Here is a 22270-nt window from a genome sequence, read left to right on the forward strand (position 1 = left end):
ATTAAAATTTGTTAGAATATACAACAATAAAAGTAAGATGTTATTCTATAGTTGTTATGATTTATGTATTGACAGTATACGCATACGCTGTGAGCTCGTAGGTAGAGGGGATAATTAACAATTCGCGAGCGCCAGTAGTGACAAGTTTGTAAACCTTAACTGGAAATTTACTTTTTGACGTTCTGCATTAAGAGTTGCATATTATAGCTTTTAAATGTCTCACGAAAGTTGTTGTAGTGTCGAAATACTGGTTACAATAGTAACTGTGTATTCTACAACTTTCCTGTCGCTAAGCATAAGGTGATTCAACGACAAAAATGGATTGATGCAATTAGAAAAAAGTAAGTAAACACAATTTTAATTTTAAAACGGTAGAAAAATTTGAGCTAAAGGATCAATTAGCACACTCTCGAATTTTGACGGTTTCAATTTTACAATCCAATCCTGAAACAAAATTTGAATGCCTGAAGATAACGACCAATCACAGCAAACGTAGGATGCCGTTAACTATCATTCATAAGTTAATATTTAAGAAGTATTATACTATAATTATATTAAATTATTATACTTTTTTGCAGAATAAATTTTTTCTAATATTAGTTGTCAACATAAACGTCAAAACGATAAGCAAAATTTAAAAAATAATCATAATGAATAATAAATTCTGTACTTACTGCTATTAATTATCGATTACAATCCAATTACTTCTTTACGTTGTAAATATTACACGATAAGAATTAAATAATAAGTTTAAAACAACTATTATTTGCTTTTCTACTGCCCTCTTTCAAATTCCGGCCGAAATAAGAACACTAGTCAACCGTTAGATGGCGATAGCAGCCATACCAGCGAAACTCACAGAGTATAGGCAACACTTTTTTCTTTCCAGTAAATTTCCGGTAAAAGTTATACTAGTAATCCTGTAGGTAGGTGGCGATACCAGCGAAGCTCGGAGCGGATATGCAGTTTTGATGTAATGTCAAGAAAAATATAAAAATGGAATGTCAGTCAAGTTCAAGTAAAAGTTTTTGTAGATATTGTCCTGTAATTGAGAATTAATAAATTATAATTGTGATATATATAAGATGTTTGTAGAAAAAATATTGTATGATATACGTGGTAAAAAGTACATTTTTAAGGCACTCATGTGAATTGCAGAGTTCGCTTTGCTCATTCTGCAAACTCTCACATGCGTGCCTTAATCGTGTGTTTTTAACACTTATATCATAAATAACTATTAATCTCTTTCTAATTCCAAAGCAAATAGATGCATTTTCTGGCATAGGGGAATCTGAAAAATTATAGTGCCGGTAGTGTTTGACTGGTGTAAAAAAATAATTTTTGTAAAAAAGAGTTTTAAAAAGAGTGGTAGCAGTTCTGATCTATGAATATTGATTGGGAAAATTTGCAGTAGGTATTTAAATTGTGCACTATTTGTAAGTACAAACAAAATTACTATTCATCGGAAGATTCATAGACAAGAAGAATTTTAGCAGTCAAAAAGAGATGGGAACGTTTGTTAGAACGTTTTTGACCGACAGTATGTACGTGTGTATGTGTGTTGTCAAAATCAAATTTATGTTTCTTTTCGTTTTCAGGTTTTGTGGCGGCTATTCAGTTTTTTTGTCATAATTGTGAGAACGTATTCTTGAGATGAGTACCTGACTGGTTTGTCCAATATATACACCATCGCAATTTCAGTGTAAGATGTCGCTCCTCTCGACACACTATCTCTCCGGTAGTTGAACCGCATCTTTTGTGTCGTATACAACAAACTACGACCTTATGACTGTTTTTCTCGAGAAAAGTGTACTCGTAGTGTAATATCGAAACGCAGGAAATTTTATCGTGCAATTCGAAGCCTTTAAAACAGTATTTGTTGTATTTCGGATTTCGGAGATATTACGCCAGATGATATTTTAAGTGTGGACTTTTTGTGTTTTCAAAGGCAACAGGTATTTTATATTATATTTAATTGTATATATAATGTTTCTAACATGTAAAAGATTCTCTTGAAATGGTAGTAGTTGTATCTGTTACCAGGTGTAACTATTTACAAAGAATGGAGGTAAAAAGCAAATGTCATTTCTGACACTTACGCAGAAGTGACGTTTGGGACGTGTACTGTTTGTGTGACAAATTTGCTTGATGAAAAAAAATATATCGACTCAGTTGACTTTTAATGTTAAACTTTTTCTAAAACCTTTTGTTTGTATAATTTTTTCCGAAGTACCTTTTTTAAAGCAAAACAAAAAAACTGCAAAAACAACGTTATTTGACATTTAGATTACTTGATCAGAAGCCGTATTCAAAATACAATCTTAGACACTAAAATGTTTTTATTTTTTATGTAAAATTCCAAATCGGCTGAACTTCTTTTATATTCCATTTTTTAGTTAAATTAAAGACTAAAAATATTTACATAAGTACCTACAACGTACATAAGTACCTACAATGACTTTATTTGTTGCTAGTTCATTGGATTACATAAAAATAACCTTAGCTATTATCAAATATATTTATAATAAGCACATATTGTCATTACATTTATCATATCCCATCGTGACAAACAAACCATGTGGTTATACGTCATTTCTTAATGTCAGACAGTATTGTAGCTTCACTCTATTATCTATGTATAAAAAATAATACATAGTTGGTAGTCTATCTTCTCCCATTCTTATCACATGTCTGGCCTATTGCAATATCTGTATTCTAATGAAGTCTGACAGGGGTGTTTCCTTATAAAGTTGACAAAATAATACCTAAATAATCTAAATAATTTTAATCTTAAGTCAATATCTACTAAAGTTCTAAGTTCAACGCCAATAGATGTCCGCATTTTCTGACATAGCTGCTATAATATATTATATTATAAACCAGACTTTCTTGGGTTTAGGTTTATAAAAAAGTTGTCTGTGACATCACTATATTTTTATTTATATTTTTTTCGACGTTTCGGAACAATATTCATGCCGTTTTCGGGAAATATTATTGACTCAAAAACAACTTACAAAAAAATATAATACAATTTAAAAAGAAACTGATTTACCAAGCATACAAATTTTTGTTGTTTGGTAAATCAGTTTCTTTATGTTGCTAAAACATGCATGCATGTTTTAGTTACTAACAAATACACAAATAAACGTCACAATTAAAACAGTAAAACAATTTTAAAAACATAGGACCCACTAAGTTATAACGTATAAAATATATTTTAAAATTATTGTGGTGTATGTTTATGTTTGATAAAACAATAAAACACTGAAAACGTTTGTTTTCTATACTTCCACAAAATTTATTACAACTATGTAACTACAGCTGTTTCGGCAGAGTGCCTTTTTCAATGGATGCTGATGATCACTTGAGAAAGGCACTCTGCCGAAACAGCTGTAGTCACATAGTTGTAATAAATTTTGTGGAAGTATAGAAAACAAACGTGTTCAGTGTTTTATTGTTAGGAATTTTTGAATTTAAACAACTCTTGTTTAAGATTACTGAAGATAATATTGTGACCGCAAGTCGGATAATATAAACAAAGATATATTTGCAATTGAGCAATAACTACATGGCAACAGTAGGATATGTGCATAAGATAACTTAGTGTTGCATTCATATTTGTAACCAAAATGGGTAAACGACAAAATATAACTGTATGATATATGTATGTTGTCTTAGTATTGCATTATAGAATTTGGGCTAAAGGGAATTAAGCTACAGTCCTGCCGCCAGTGGGGGTACAACGGCCTCTTTAATTCAGATGGACTTATCCAAGTTTTTTTATGTATTTTGACCCGTAAAATACGAATTTTTTGGGTAACAGTCGATCCGGATGTCGATAAGATTGTTATACACAAAGAACTTGAAGAATCACATAAAAGCGATTTTTCGCAAAACAAAACATTTTTTTGTATTTTTGGGTCATTCTAAGCAAAAAATGTTTTTACAAGTTTTTTCGTAGGATTCATAGTTTTCGACATAGACGCGGTTGAACTTTCAAAAAATCGAAAAATTTCAATTTTTGAACCCGAATAACTTTTGATTGAAAAATAAAATAGCAATTTTGATTACCGCATTTGAAAGTTCAACTCAAATTCTATCGGTTTTGATTATTTTCATTGCTAAAAATTATTTTTTTTTATTGTTAAACAAAGCTATAAACACATAGTAATTGAATGATGTTTTCAATGCATTTCTCATTTGAAATTGAATGAGTAGGCGCGCATACATACAATTTCTACGTAGATTACGTACATAAAAACGCATGCATTGAGCACGGGAAACACTATGTGTTTATAGCTTTGTATAACAAATAAAAACTTAATTTTTAGCAATACAAATAATCAAAACCGATAGAATTTGACTTGAACTTTCAAATGCAGTAGCCAGAATTGATATTTTATTTTTTAATCAAAAGTTATTCGGGTTCAAAAATTTCACTTTTTCGATTTTTTGAAAGTTCAACCGCGTTTATATCGAAAACTATGCATCCTACGAAAAAACTTGTAAGACCATTTTTTGCTGAGAATCACCCAAAAAATACAAAAAAAATGTTTCGTTTTGCGAAAAATCGCTGCTATGTAATTCCTCAAGTTCTTTGTTTATAACAATCTTATCGACATCCGGATCAACTGTTACCCAAAAAATTCGTGTTCTACGGGTGAAAATACATAAAAAAACTTGGGTAAGTCCATCTGAATTAAGGAGGCCGTTGTATCCCCCCCCCCCACCCACGGCGACAGGACTAATATGTAAAATTATAAAAAAAGCAATTCACTTTTTATTTATCTTAGCGTTACACTGAACAGAAGGGTTTATTTCAAATCATTTGACGTGGATATCACAAAATCATGTTTTTTACATATCCTACTGTTGCTTGGAGGCGACGATGTGTGCCCGGTACTATAAAACTATTTGACATATCCTTATGATACTCGGCAGAAAGTGTAGGTACTGTACACCCTACTAAATTATGTTAAATAATCGTTTCTGGTTAATATCAGAGGCGTACGACAGGGAAAAGTAAATGGTTGACCCTTCCCAAATTCTACACCACTGATGAAATTGCTATTTTAGCATAATTTTTAGGTTCTCCAATACTTTCTATTCAAATAATATACTCTTCATTCGTAAAGATAAAGTCACTATTTTTCGAGACTGTTTTGTTTTGCGAGAAATCGCTGTTATGTAATTCCTCAACTTCTTCGTTTATAACAATCTTATCGACATCCGGATCAACTGTTACCCAAAAAATTCGTGTTCTACGGGTCAAAATACATAAAAAAAACTTGGGTAAGTCCATCTGAATTAAGAAGGCCGTTGTACCCCCCCCCCCTGGCGACAGGACTATAAGCAATTTTTAAAATACAATTTTGGATACTAAAATATCTTGATTTTTTGTGTAAAAAGCCAAATCTGCTGAACATCTTTGGGATTCCATTTTTCAGTTAAATCAAAGATTATGAAAATGTTTTGTATTAACATAAGTACTTATAAGTAAGTATTAAATATTAACTTTACAATGTTGCAATCAAAAAAGAATTTTGCCAGTCTAAATTTTGGCGGATATTCGTACAGAAATTTTTAAAAGTTTGGCGAATGCGCCGGGTGAATTCGATATAATAATTAAAGAGGTGGATTCCAAAAGGTCTTAAGTCAAAAAAGTTAATTTTTCAGGAATGAATTTTTTCTATTTTTAAGAATATAATTAAATGTTACTTTGGAATAGAATCAGTCATGTAATTTGGAGGTTCAAATTCTTGTTTCAAGACAATTTAAAGTAAGATTTGAACACAAAATCATGGCTTTTAAGAAGGTAAACATTTGTTTTTTTTTTTTTCAAAACGACCTTAAGTCAGTGACTTAAGCACTTTTGGAAAATTCATATGGGAGACACAACTGCATAGAAAAAGCATGACTAAAGCACTTTTGGAAAACATTACTGATTTGTAATCTGTGTATTATACTTGACTTAAGCTTTTATGACATGAATTGTTTTTCTAATGTTAGAAATGATGCTCTAGAATCAGATCCAACTAAAACCTCAAAATGTGAAAAAAATGACTTAAGCCCTTTTGGAATCCACCTCTTCAATTATTATTAATTTTGCACTATACAGTGCGTCCATAAAGTAACGCATAAATTCATTATTTCGTAAACCGGAGATATAAAGGAAAAATCCCGAAACAGGTCGATTTTGATTTTTAAATTCCGATTTTTTGGCATATATATCATACTAGTGACGTCATCCATCTGGGCATGATGACGTAAGCGATGATTTTTTTAAATGAGAATATGGGTCATGTGATAGCTCATTTGAAAGGGTATTTAATTCTCAATTCACTAATATAAACATTAACATATTTATTTATACAAGGTGTTCAAAAAAACATTTTTTTAATTAAAATAATTGAGACAAAAAAAGAATGTAATTTATTTAATTCAAAATACGTTTTACTGTTGTCAGAAAACAGGAAAACATGTTTATTTGACAAATAACTATTGTTTTTCGCTTAAATTCAATGTTAAAGCTGCCACCCACCTGTCTGTTGGCAGTTTGAACATTTCGTTTAAACGAAAATCAATGTTTATTTGACAAATAAAATTTTTTGCTGTTTACTGACAGTAGTAAAATGTATTTTGAATTAAATAAATTACATATATTCTTCTTTTTGTCTGGCTTATTTTAATTTAAAAAATGTTTTTTGAACACCCTGTATAAATAATTATTATGTTAATGTTTATATTTTGGATAGAGAATTGAATACCCTTTTAAATGAGCTATCACATGACCCCTATTCCCATTTAAAAAAATCATCGACTACGTCACCACGCCCAGATGGATGACGTCACTAGTATGATATATATGTTATATCCGTTTTTACCAACTAACCTTAATAATGAAGTACCTACTTATTTCCCATCAGGATATATCAGGTGTCAGCCATCTGAATCGACGCATCCAGTTTCAATGCCAATGTCAGCGAGAACTACTACGTCCAGGCTTTCTCACAACCTCAGCATTTTGTAAATCATATAAAACCATTTGCCGGTGTTTAATATTGGTTCGTAATAATTTAGATTTCATTCATGTGACTTTAATTCTTGTATTTTCAAAATAAAATATTTTTTAAAAAGTCAAAAAAGTTTTAAGTGATATAAAAATTGGCGCAGTCAGTAGGATCTGGAAACGTTGTTAGAACACGGAAAAGCCTAACTGACAACGGTGGATTCCAATCCTTTGATTCAGAAACGAACCATCAAAAAGGCAGAGCCGTCATCACTTTGCAGATATCTACGGATTAGGAACACCTGGTGAAGCCCCTGGTAGAGACGCTGTCGAGAACAAGACGACTAGATGTTTTTGGATTTAGTGTAAGTCTAATATTGAATCATCTCGTATATTATTATTACATTATTTTACAATATTATTATTAATATTATTATTATTGAATACTGTTCGATATTCCAATATTGATGATACTAAAAATCAATAAAAACAAGTACATATTTATTCTCATTATTTGACGTTTATACTGTAAATCGTCAATTTTTTTTTATTATTTATTGTTATTATAAAACGCCTGAAACACGCACTTTTCGCTCATCGGGCAGTTATTATAAGAACATTTTTTTTAATACTAAATACAACCAGTAAATATTTTTCTGATTATCTTTTAACTATTTGACGTTTATTCTGTTAATCGTCATTCCTTTATTTTCACTATTGTTCTTATATACACGTCTGAAACACGCACATTTCGCTAATCGGACAGTTATTATAAAAACATTTTCTGATATATTTTTTATTATTTCTGATTATTATTTGATATTTAAATTGATTTATTTGACTATTTTTACTTTTATTATTTGATATATTGATTATTCCATTTGATTTATTTGACCATTTTTATTTTTATTATTTGATATATTGATTACCTGTTTTATTTAAATTTATTTGATCATCATGACTGACAACAGTAATACTTCTCGTCCCGCAGTCCCCGTATCTCATATCGAGAATGAACCCGAAGTAGAACCTTATAAACTATCCGAAATATTTTCGATCGTACCCGAATTTGAAGGCGATCAAATATTTTTACAAACTTTTCTAAATGCTTGTGACTATGCCTACAATATGTCTACGCGTGATCAAAAACAACTATTAGTAATTCACATAAAAAATAAACTTCGCGGAAAAGCAGCGCAACTCATAAGCTCTAGAAATCCCTTATCATATCTAGAAATTAAGCAACTTCTTAATTCCCACTTTGGAGACACTAGAGACCTATCTTCTCTCATACAAGATTTACAGAGAGTCAAACAACTTCCAAATGAATCGGCTCTTACATTCCTCAATCGTGTCCAAGTCCTTAATGCAAAAATGCATGCCAATATCCAGAAATCTGGCCTCACTCCTGAAGAGAAACAAGCCCAAATCGTACTAATCGAATCAATGGCGCTCAATACCTTATTGACCGGCCTAGATCCAAAAATTGCACATATTGTTCGTGCTAGTAATCCGAAAGACCTTCTTCAAGCTCAGGTCCGCATCAGACGAGAGCTACAATTATCTTATTTCGAGATACAGAAAACCAATCGCCCCAATCCTCCAAGACCCAATCAAAATAATCAAGCCATTAGAAGACCAAACTTTCAACCACCTAGATGCACCTTTTGTGGACGCATTGGCCACTCAAACAACGAATGTCGCTCTAGACAAAATTCCCAAAATAATTCCCAGAATTTTAACGATACTCGAAATTTCAGTAGCTATCAAAACTTCAATAATGCCCAAAATAATGGCTTTCAGAGGCAAAACTTCAGCCCGAATAATACCTATCAAAACACTAGACCTAACGACCAACAAAGACCTCAGTTCAATCAAAATAACCCACAAATACGCCCTTCTGTAATTCATAAGAACCCAAATTTTTCGAACGATAGACAGAGAGCTCATTTTGTTAACTACGAACCTGACTATGTTCATGATTATACCCCAACTCCAATTGAAAACTATCATTACGAAGATTTCTCCGATAACAATTATTATCCACCTCCTGATTATTACAATTCATTCGATGAATCGATCGATTTAATTGATAGCCAAGACTATCAGGATTTTCTCACGGTTCCAAATCAAAACCACCCACCAGACAATGCCATTTCAATCAGCGAACCTTTGTCTCAAATAGAAAATCAGATCCAAACTCTAAATTTGGACGACATGAACCAGTCTCTGAATTTTCCAGAACAGAAATTTCTCTGAGCCCTCCTTTTGCTGTAAACTCCAAAAATCTCTATTATATAACAGACGCAGCAAACAAATTTAAACTACTTATCGATACCGGTGCAGGTATCTCCATCTTTAAAGAAAATACCGCGAAAAATTTCAAACCGCGTTTTCCCGAAAGTATTACCATACAAGGTATTACAGACCAAAAACTTCTTGTCACCGAATCAACTTTAGTTCCGTTTCAAAAAGGAAACCCCCCATAAGGTATTCATTTATGATTTAGATATTGATTTTGATGGAATCTTAGGCCTAGATTTTTTTGAACACTACGAATGTACCATAGACTTCAAGAACAAAAAATTAGTCACGAATTTTAAAACATTACCTCTTTACAAAGTAGAAACTGAAACTAATTCCCGTAGTAATGATTCCCCTAATCAAATAAAAAATCAAATTAAAATAGATCCTAGATCCGAGCAAATATCCAATTTAACATGTCATCTGTCGAATACAGATGCAATTTTGTATAAAAAAGAAAATGATAAAGTCCATACTCCCAACGCGTTAGTAAACGTGAATAAAAAAGAAGAATTTCTGTCACCCATAGTAAATGGAAAAACAATTCCCAAAATTATCGATTTTTCCGATACCGAAATTAAATCCTCTTCGAATCACCCTATCCTAAATTTTCTGTCAAACGATCACTTGGTAAATTATTGCACTGATAAAAGTGACCGAAACAACAATATCAAATCTCGACTTCGAACAGAACATATTAACGAGGAAGAACGAGTAACAAATATTTGCTTAAAATATAAAAACGAAAGAACCATTCAATCTGAAAATTCCGATGAACATCCTTTCAATGTTCTGCCCTATGCAGTTATTTGTCCCAATAACACAAAAAACAATACCCACGAATTTACACCGTTCAAACTCAGTTTTGGATATACTTCTATTAGACCACCCGAAATATTTTATAATGCAAAAACTCATGGATTTATACCTTACGCACTAATTTTTGGATATACTTCTGTAAGACCACCCGAAACACTTTATAATGAGAAAACCCTTTATCAAAGTACTTTAGGGACTTAAGTAATCCTAAAGCCAAAACCCAAAATAAGTTTATTCATCCTCCAGCCCTTTGCGTCCACTGCTGGACATAGGCCTTCCTCATTTTTGTCCATTGTGCTATATTTTGAGCACTTTGCATCCAACCCCAAAATACGTTTATTAGCCCTCTCGAAACCCAAGAAACCCACGTAAATTCTGTTACTTTATTAAATACCAAATCCAATAGAACAAATAAAGTAAATTTTGATAAATTATTTATCATGAATTCTCTTTAAAATTCTTAGACTCATTTCAGTCATCCACTCCCAGTATATGTTAACCCCAATCAACATTGGAATCTTCTTTCATGAAGAATTTATTTTATTTATTAAGCTCCACAGCCCTTGAAGGCATAGGGTTGAGAAATTTAATTTTTTCTCATAATTAACAATTAGGTACATAATATTATTATACTATACTATAAAAACTACTATAATGTAGACAATATTACATTTATTTTTATTAAACACTTAATACCATACTTAATATTAAATATTTACAATGTACAAATTTTATAATAGTCTTTCCATACATTTTTTCTTAACTACATACTTGTTTCCATTGTTTTCTGTCTAAAGCTTTTTCTTTCCAATTCTCGATACTTATTACTTTTTCGTAAGTCTTCATATACTGTAACATTTAATATCCTTCCTGTTCTATCTTTCCTTCTTGATGTATTGATTTTCGTGAGAGTACCATTTTCAACATTCTTTCCTTTCCCATTCTTTCAATTTGTTCTAAATATCATATTCCATATGCTCTAATTTAAATAAATATTTTTGACTCGTTATTTAAGTCTCTTAGTCCATACAAAAAAAAACAAATAGTCTAGCTAGTTGACTAAGCCAAAGCCATTATAAAATAAAAAAGTCTCTTATTATTCTTTCTACTCTATTATTATTTATTTTCACACCTCTCTATATCGCTCCTGTATTTTCTCTCCCATCTCTCTAAAAAATATATTTCTGATTTTTGTACCCATGTTTCACATGCGTATGTAGCTGTATGCCTGATAACTGTTTTGTAGATTATAATTTTTGTTTTTCTCGAGACATATTCGAATTTCACTAATGATCACAACACTCTATACTTTTTGTTTCCTTTTACTATTTTTGTCTTTATCTTTCCTTCCCCGTGTCCATTTTCACATAATTTCAGACTCACCTGAGTAAACTCGGAAACTCATTCGAACAGAAATTTTTTCATTCTATCTAAGGCGAAATTATCTTCTTTTTCTTTATGTCTTTCTCCCATTATCATGCATTTTGTCTTTTCCTTATTTATTACTTATTTCCTTATTTATTAGAAGACTAAATCTTTTACCCCTTTTCTTTTCTATTATTATATTATTGTTCATTAATCCTTTTAGTTCTTTCTTACTTGTCATTAATAGTGTTAAATCTATACATTGCCATATTTTGATGGCCGTGTTGAAAATATTTCCTGCATCTTTATTTTACTTTTTCTGATTATTCCTTCTAGTATTAGATTAAAAAAAAAGAGTCATTGATAATTTGTACCCTTACTGTCATCCTTCGTTTCTTTCAAAATTGCTTGGTTTATGCCCTTGCCCTTGTTTACTATTTCGTTATTGTGTTATCCATAGGCATTTTGTTTTCATCATGACGATTTTAGTTAGTAGGCTTACCTCTTTCATTAGATCGTATATCTGTTGCCACTTTACCTTATCTTAGTCGTACTTGAAAAGTCAACGAACAGGACATAATACTGATGTTTATATTCGTAGCACGTAGTGCGGATTCCTTTTAGCGCAAAATTTTGGTCTGTCGTCGACCTATTATTTCTAAATTCTGCATGATATTCGACCAATATTATTTCCTTATATTGATTTAGCTTTTTCTTATGATTTGTGTCAAGATTGTCTAAACTAACTACTTATAACAGCGCGATATCTCTATTATAGTTGTCTCTACTATAATAGTTTTCACCTTTCATTTCGTCAAATTTTGTGTATAGGACATACCCCTGCTATCGCACACTCTGTTGACGTTTTTCTGTTTCCCATGTGCTTTTATCAAGTTATGTATCTCTTTGGGTAGCCTTTTTTCTTCGGCTATTATCATTTCCGCCGATATTTCTGTTATTCCTAGACTTTTATTGTTTTCGTCTTTTTATTATATTTTTTATTTCTTCCATTGTACAAGTTTCTATTAATATAAGGTCATATTCGCTTTCATGGATTATTCTCCTTCCTTCTTCATTTTTGTTTAGCAGTTGCAAAAAGTAAGTTTGCCAATTTCTCATTAACTCCCTGATTTATTTATTAATGTACCCACCTTCATCATTTTTCGTATATGGGATATTTTTCTTATATCCTCTTTCCATTGTTCTTGTTTCCTGGTAAAAGGATTTAATGCCCTTTTGTTTGGAATCTTTCTTCGACCTCTTTGAGTTTATCTTCATTGTATTTTCTTTTGTTTTACACATTATTTTAATCATTGTCCTCAATCCTCTGAATTCTTATCTACTACAGTCACTATTATTGGTTAACTTTTAATTCTTATTTTTCTAATTGCTTCTACCAATTTTAGCATTTCCCCCATCACACCATTCCTTTATTTTTGTTTTCCATTTTTAACTATTAACTAATTAATTTAACTAAGGTAACTTTACTAATGTTTAACACTGCTTCCTGTATGTTTTCACTAAATCTTTTAAATCAAAATTTCAAACGACAAATGGACCCTCCTGGTATACAAAGACATGTAACCAATCAGAGATTTTATCGACAAAACGACAGAATCTTAGACAATTTATTAGATACCACTGAATAAAATGTAGCTTGAATACTATCATTCAAATCTGAAGTCCAAACTCACATACGTCTCCTCAAACAAATCTCTAGTTCCGTTAATGTCAAATATACAGAAATAATCGCTGATACGAAACAATACGCTTTACGAGAATAAAACATGAACTTATTAACGGAATAGGTTCAATATGGAAATCAATAACAATAACCGGAAACTTAGATTCGTCAGATGGCGAATATTTCAATGAATGTATAAATTTAATAAGATACCCCGCGATGAGTATCAAATCGAAAACCTATTAAAAATTCAAATATCGGTTACCACTTCTTTCATTAAGAGTTTCAACGCGACAATCCGAAAATTACAAACAGATGAGGAAACCTTCAACAATAATATTAAAGAAATTAGAAAATCAATAATGAATATCTCTGACCAATTAAAATTCTATAAATCTCAAATCGATATGCTGAACTTTTGTGAATTGCTAATGGAAAGCTATTCATTTATCGAAGATTCGTTAAATGATATAGTAAATGCTATAACTTTTGCTAGATTAACAATATTACATAGTTCAATCATTACCCCGTTTGATTTAATTGAATCGCTTCCCTATCTATCTATACTTCAAACCTCCCTCAATATCTCGATATTATCGAATTACATGCCTATCAATTAGACACAAGAATTGTGTTCTTCTTAAATATTCCTTTAACTGTTTAACTGATGTAGAACAATATACTTTATATTATCTCTATCCAATAACGATACTGGATAATCGAACAGGTTTAAATTCGATATTAACAACAACTCATAAATATATTGCGCGAAACGATGATTCTTTGTTATACCTTACAATAAATAGATAGCCTTGAGTCATGCAAAACACTTCGAGCCAGAACCAAGATCTGTTATCCAATCGACAGCGACGCCATATGCGAAGCCCAACTTCTGAAGAGACAAGAACGCCTTCCTAGAACATGCCAGACTTCCGTAATATTTGCCAAAGACTACACCGTTCAGAAGATCAGCTTGAATTTTTGGCTCGTAGCAGTTTCTGACCCACTGCCCAATACAATCAAATGCTAATTCAGAGAAGTCAAGTCAGAAATCATCAAAACTAACCACGTGCTCAAACTACAACCCACGTGCGATGCCCTTATCGGTAGTACAAGAGTACACTCCCAGAAATTGATCGACGCTTACGACAATGTTACGTACTAAAGTCATCCAGTTGAAATACCATTTAGTTGCTGCAATCACTTCTCAGACAAAATCTTTCCAAGACAAAGACCCAGTATCCACCTAAGCGACTCCATAGACGAAGAAGAGCAAATCGCACTGAATACCAATAAACATACACTCTGGAAGTTGCTGCCACGCGTCAACTTCCTTCTAACAAGGGGAGCTGTTATATCCGTTTTTACCAACTAACCTTAATAATGAAGTACCTACTTATTTCCCATCAGGATATATCAGGTGTCAGCCATCTGAATCGACGCATCCAGTTTCAATGCCAATGTCAGCGAGAACTACTACGTCCAGGCTTTCTCACAACCTCAGCATTTTGTAAATCATATAAAACCATTTGCCGGTGTTTAATATTGGTTCGTAATAATTTAGATTTCATTCATGTAACTTTAATTCTTGTATTTTCAAAATAAAATATTTTTTAAAAAGTCAAAAAAGTTTTAAGTGATATAAAATATATGCCAAAAAATCGTAATTTAAAAATAAAAATCGACCTGATTCTGGATGTTTCTTTAAAGTCGCTGGTTTACGAAATAACGAATTTATGCGTTACTTTATGGACGCACTGTATATAAAAATCATTCTGGCAACCGAAATGGAATACTGGAGAAGATGCTGTGCTAATTTTGCTTATTAAAATCATTAAAAATTCTTTTAAAGTACTGATGACGACTAATGAGTCTTAAACACGTAGCTGCGGTTGCATTCCATCTTATACATGTTTTGTTTTTCATTTCCATCCTTGTTGCGATACATTCCGGTGTTATTCGCGGTGTGCAATTACTTGGAAGGCATACGAGAAACGATCGTGCGCGAATAGCAGAGAAATATTGCAACTTTCTTAAATAATTCATGTTGTCAATTGAAATTGTCAAATTGACGTACATTTCATACCTACTGTCATTGAAGAAGAAAAATTATATATTGCTCCACAATATTGATATGATATGCAATTATTATATAAAGGTAAATTTAATTAATTGTATTTTGCTTGCAGTACTGCATTTTAATAACTCATTTTATTTACTGCATACAATTGTTTACGTTTTAATAACATAACCTGAATCTTATTTTTCTTCTTATTATTTTTTTGGACTATGGCCTTGACAATTATCCAGTTACCAGGACTAATATAATATGGCCAATATAATTAAAAGTGCGAATAAATTTGCAGAGCGTAGAAACCAGGTGTCGCTTTGCCGAACTTGTACGGTCCCAATACTTCCTACCTCGATTTTATTATTAACTCACGTTAATCTTCTTTTCTTTTATATATATTATATGTATACAGATATACACAAAAGCTTCATTCTAAGTAACACAACATGTTGTACCACAGTCATCTACTTCAAAGACAAAAAGGAGATGGATTCCATTGTATATGGCAGACATACAAAGCACGACAAACAATATGCAGACAATATGTAGAATTGTTTGCGAATTTCCGGATATTATGATGAAATTCTTAAATACAATAGAATAGTAGTTGTGAATATATAGTGCTCATAACAGAAATCGAAATAAAAAGCTGGAATCCCAGTTTTTTATTAGAAATCAATAAATAAGCAGACCTTCATAAAACTCTGAAAGCATTCTATCTTGCATTGTCAATAAAAAAATATACGTTTTGTAAATTTAAACATTTACAAAAATATAGTAAACATACATATATGAGCAATAAATGCAATAAGAAAACTTAACAATGGAAAAGCACTTGGACGTACTAAAATTAATATGATATCCACGTGCCTTTTCATTTTTATTGAGAATTGTTAATCTTCTTCTTCTTATGGTACCTATCCGTTACGGATGTTGGATACTAACATGGCTATTCTAACTTTGTTGACTGCTGCCCTGAAAAGTCCGGTAGTGGTTAAGTTAAACCATTTTCGCAGGTTATGCAGCCAGGATATTCTTCTTCGTCCTGGACCTCTTTTCCCATGCACTTTACCTTGAAGTATGGTCCAAAGTAGGTCATATCGTTGTTCATTGCGCATTATATGGCCCAGGTATTCCAGTTTGCGACGTTTTATGGTTACGACTAGTTCGCGCTCTTTACCCATTCTATGTAGAACTTCTTCGTTGATAACTCTGTCTATCCAGGAAATTCTCAACATGGGTCTATAGCACCACATCTCAAATGCTTCGAGTCTCTTCAGTGATGCTTCAATTAAGGTCCATGACTCCATGCCATATAAAAGAATGGAGAATACGTAGCATTTTAGTAAACGAACTTTTATTTCCAATTTTATATCTTGGCTGTTAAAGATTTTTTTCATTTTGACGAAAGCTGATCTTGACTTCTCGATCCTTATCTTAATTTCCATCGATTGGTCCCACCGTTCATTTAAGTTTGCACCCAAATAAAAAAAGTTGGTGATTTGTGTTATAGGTTGTTGGTTAACTAGTAATTGACCAGGTGGTAACCTATTTTTGCTTATAACCATGTATTTGGTTTTTTTGATGTTAAAATCAAGCCCAAACCTGCTACTTACTTCTACCACCCTGGAGACAAGTGTCTGCAGACCTTCAAGACTGTCTGCAAAAATGACAGTATCATCAGCGTATCTTATGTTGTTCAATCGTTCTCTGTTTATAAGTATTCTCTCGTCTATGTCCGTTAGCGCTAGGTTCATAATGTGCTCTGAATATGTATTGAACAATAATGGGGACAATATACATTCCTGTCGCACATTTTTTTTTATCTTTATATCGTCTGTTAACTGATCCCCTACTCTAACAGCTGCCAGTTTGTTCGTAATAGATATTGTTTATTATGCGGCGATCTCTGCTGTCTAGACCAATTGAATTTAATATTTTTATCAGTTCGTCATATTTTATTCTATCGAACGCTTTCTGGTAATCAACAAAACACACATATATCACAATTCAGGTCTCTACATCTTTGAAAGAGAACTTGTATTGCAAAAAGTGCCTCTCGAGTACCCAATGCATCCCTGAAGCCGAATTGTTTATTTGTCATGTGTTCTTCACACTTTTTATATATTCTTTTATGTATACTTTTTAAAAAAGGTTTCAGGAGATGGCTCGTAAGAGTTATTATTCGATAATCTTCACATTTTCTGGCATTGGGTTTTTTAGGGATTGTTATAAAAGTTGATCTTAGCCACTGTTGGGGTATTTTTCCACTCTGGTATATATTGTTGAAGATCAAGGTAAGTCTTTTTACTTCGTCTTTATCCATAATTTTCAAAAATTTTGAGTAGAACTCGTCTGGTCCTGCGGCTTTGCCCTCCTTAATGTTGTTTTTAGCAGCTTCTACTTCCGCTTCGAGAATAGGTGGTCCGGTATCGTCATTTTATTTTGTGTGATGGTGACATTCCTATCGTCTTCAAATGTTAATGAATTGTTAATGAATTTCTCCAATTATAAACACTACTCTTTTCGTTGTTAATTTGTTTAATGTGTTCAAATATTCAACATTCTGTATACCAAATTATTCTTCTTCGTCTTAAGATGCCTTCTCCATTATTGAAATTCCCCCACAACTACAGCAAATTGCTCTTTATTTTAAGCTGTTCTTAGTATCGAATGTGGGCCCATGCCTGTCGAGTTTCTTATGTTCTTCAGCCAGAAGCATTTTCTTCTTCCTGGACCATTTCTTCTTTCGACTTTCCCTTACCTAAAGCTCGGATTTATTGGCAACAAAAATTGAAGAAAAAGGCGCCTATATAGGCAAAGATTTTTATTAAAAAAGGCACGAATATTAAACATTTAGGCAAAATATAGGTAATAAAGGAATATAACTTATTATTTATTGTACAAAGTGAATTAACGTAATATTAACTTAAGGCAGGTATATTTACACATCATAATCATAACATTAGTATAAATAAACTAGTAACTAAATAACTGTCAATTAATAATTAAACATTGTAACCACTTAAAATTTTATCATTAATAGAAACAACTAAATGTTTTTCAATATTTTCGGTCTTAAAACTATGTCTTTGATCACTTAAAATTAATTTGAACATTGAAAACGAACGTTCGACATCGACAGATGTAATTGGAGCATATTTCAGAGCGGATAATAAATCTGGCCTAATTTGTAATTCCTCGGAAAATGTCCCATTCAAAACTTTAGCAACATTAGATAAAAACGAAAAACCTTCATTCTTGTCGAAAACATATTTCATTTTTTTTTTAATTAATTGACCGTTACTTCCAGGTGCCGATTTAATCTTCGTCTTTAAATTATCTATTAATTTTACTGACTCACATAAGTTTATCTCTTGTTTTTCTAATAAGGTAATTGTGGTAACCATTAATTTATAATTGTCATTGATATAAGCGAGTTCCTGTTTCAATTTGGGATTTTTTAATATTTTTTTTGCTTCTCGAATGGCTTCGGAAATATCATCATCAAAGTCTGACATAACTAATTATATTTCATTGCAGTGTTCAAAGTAAAAAAAAAACTGCTTCGAGCCAGGTTCCCCACCTTGTAATTACTGGTTTAGGTGGCAAAGGGACACCGGGAAGTCTTTCTTTATATATTTGCACCCTCAACGGAGCCTTTACAAAAACTTTTTTCATAAAATTTATAAAATTATTTACCAACGGAAACAGATTTCTTATTTCTTCAGCAATTCTATTTACCCCGTGGGCTACACAAGTGCAATGAATTAAATTAGGATAAAAAATCTTTAAATTAACAGCAGCTTTTAACATATATGCCGCAGCATCTGAAAGCATTAAAACTATTTTATTCACTGGTATAGGGTTGGGTAAAAAGAGGTTTGTTAAACTATCTTGTATAAATCGACTTATTGTTAAATTGTTTGTTTTTCCAATTCTTTAACGGCAACTAAATAAGGATTTCTGGCAAAGTTTTCGTTCAAAATTTTAATCATTAAATTAGCTATATACCTGCCGCATACATCTGTCGTTTCATCCACGATAATATACAAAAAATTGCCCTCTAACTCCTGCTTATTTTTGAAATACATTCCACATAACATTTTTCCACAGTATGTTTTCTCAATGTACTCTCGTCCGGTAAGGATTTATTAAGATATTTTTCGAAAATGCATTTAAAACTAGGGTTATTAACTTTATATAGAGGAATGTTTGCATGGCATAAATCAAATTTAAATGCGTCTTCCTCCTTTTTTTTGAACTGCTTAAACTATCCCACAGAGATATTTCGGCTAACTTAGAGGAATTTTATTTTTCCAAATTACGTTTATGAAGTGGGGTTCCACAATGCTGGTCAATAAAGTACTTTTTTCTACTTGAAACCTGAGAATTTAAAAAAAAATAATTAGAATTCTAAAACCGCTTTAGAATTTAGTTATGTTGTGGGACGAGAAAAAAAGAGAAAAATAAAACTTACCGATTTGCCGCATGGTTTACAAAATGCTCCATCTCCTTCTAGAGAAAGTTCCGAATAAGGTGCGATCCATAGCCTTAATTTAGATGTCATCTTTTCACACAAATGTCTAAAACGTGTTCTTTGCTTTTCGGTATACGCAACAAAACTAAACTAGGATATAGCAATTTGTGAGTAAACTCTGATACAGTAACCGACTGTACAACTGATAATAAACTAATAAAGCTTAGGGATTTCCAAATAGCTAACCTTCAAGTCTCGATCAGGTACATTTTCCTAGAAATCTGTTATATAAACAAACCATTGATATTTTATTATTGACCCAAAATTTTATTATAGAATGGTTTAGTAATAGAATAATATCATGGGTAGTACCATGAAATTTTAAAAAAGGCACAAAAGGCAAAAAGTGCAAAAAACAATTATAATAGGCAAAATAGGCAATAATCCGAGCTTTAATTATGAGTCGTAAAAAGTTGTATTTTTCTCCTTTGTAAATATGTCCTAGATAACTCGTTTTTCGGTTTTTTACAATATTTATGAGATTTCTCTTAGTCTCCATTCTTCTCAGGACCTCGTTGTTGGTCACGTGATCTGTCCAAGAGATCTTCAGCATCTTTCGAAAAACTCACATCTCAAAGGCTTGTATACGCCTCATACTTGTAATTTCGAGAGTCTATGCTTCCACTCCAAATAGCAATATAGAATAAATGAATATTTTTACAAATTGGTATCGGATACCCAACGATAAGGTTGAGTTTATTAGGATTTTTTTCATTCGTTGAAAGGCGGATCTAGCAAACTCTATACGAGCACGTATTTTGCCCTTGTGGTCAAGATCGTTTGTTATTCAGCAACCAAGATATTGGAATCTTTGTACGGGTTCTATCTGTTTGTTATAGATACGAATATTTATGTCGCCATTTGGTGCACGTATTACAGCCATTACTTTTTGAAGTTATACTTCTTTACGCGCTATATGAGGGTGAATTTTTATATGTTAAAACCTACGATCCCGGCGCATGCGCATTATAACTTTGTTCTAATTGGATGTTCAAATGACATGTCAAAAATTATCCAATATGGCAGCTGTAGCGCAGCTGTGGTTTGGACGATTGACGGTTTGGTTATGTATGGTTGTTGCGTTTTAAAATTTGTGGGAAGAGAAACAACAAAGGTTAGTTAATAGTTATACTGCCTTTTTAAATAGTTTTTATATTATATTTTTGAAGTTATACCTCAAAATGTTTTAATTTATGTATGTATCAGTCCAGAAAAGGTGTGGAAAGCATATATTAGTGTTTTTAAATATATTTTTCTACAAACGTGTTTAAAATGCAATTTTTAGGACTCCATAGGAGCGTTAAAAATGCTGCTTTAAGGCACTAGTGCTTTAAAAATTTTAAGGCACTGCAGTTAAAAGTGAATTGTCCAATTGTGAAACGTCAAAATATTTATATTTCATTTATTAACATTAATATTAATAATACAACTTGCGCAATTTGAAAAAGGTGGTTTAAAAGGTTTTTTATTATAATTTTGTATCTTTGGATTTGTCTTCCTTGGGCGTAAAATAATAAAACATCTATTTTTATATTTCACTTGTCACCGTGATGTATAATTATGTATATCTGAAAGGTAACTAGGATGCGGCTTGATGGCCTTGTTGGTAGAGCATTGGACCAGAGATCAAAAAATCGCGAGAATGTGGGTTCAAATCCCGGACGATTCTTATTTTTTTCTTTTTTTTTTTAATATTTGGCATTTTTGGTTTTCGTTCATTTTTGCTAATTATTGTTAATTTTTTGTACTGTAACTGTTAAGTAGGTATATTTATTTCGTTGAAATTATATTATAACAGAAGTATAACTTCTTACGTGCGTACAAAGTACACACACATTCTTTTTTTATTTGTGTTTATATTCAGCCCCAATCTATCTTCCTCTCTGGTTATGCCAATCAAAACTCGTTGCACACCCTCAGCACTGTCCGCAAGAATAACGGTGTCGTCTGCGTATCTTAAGTTGTTTATGTCTGTATTCTCCGTTGATTTTTATTACTTCTTTAATATTTTAGAGGGCATTTTGAAAGCTCTTTTCCGAATAATATTAAATTATAGTAGAGAAAGTACACAGCCCTGAGGAATTCCTCTTTTAAAAAACTATAATTTCCTTAGAGATGCTCAGCCAGAGACATGTTAAGGATAGACCAGGCTATAGTCCAGGGTAATAAGCTAGAAATAGACCATATTCGAGACACTCAAAGGTCCAGGTAGCTACTTTTTTAGTTATTATAGACCTATAGGAAGAAATCCTACCTGAGAGTTCGCGTCCGTTTTTTAAATATTAACAATTTAGTGCAAAAATCGCGATTTTTTCGATTTTTTGCACCCCATTCAAAAGCTAAACAGTTGACATAAAACTACAAAATTTAATTTTTTAGAACATTGAAAAACCTTCAAAATTCCGATTTTTGAAAATTAAAAAGTTAATTTGTTGCTACGCAAACTGCACAATAAGTGAAAATAGTTATTTTTTAATA

Source organism: Diabrotica virgifera, chromosome 4 (assembly GCF_917563875.1).
Source record: "Diabrotica virgifera virgifera chromosome 4, PGI_DIABVI_V3a".
Lineage (NCBI taxonomy): Eukaryota > Metazoa > Arthropoda > Insecta > Coleoptera > Chrysomelidae > Diabrotica > Diabrotica virgifera.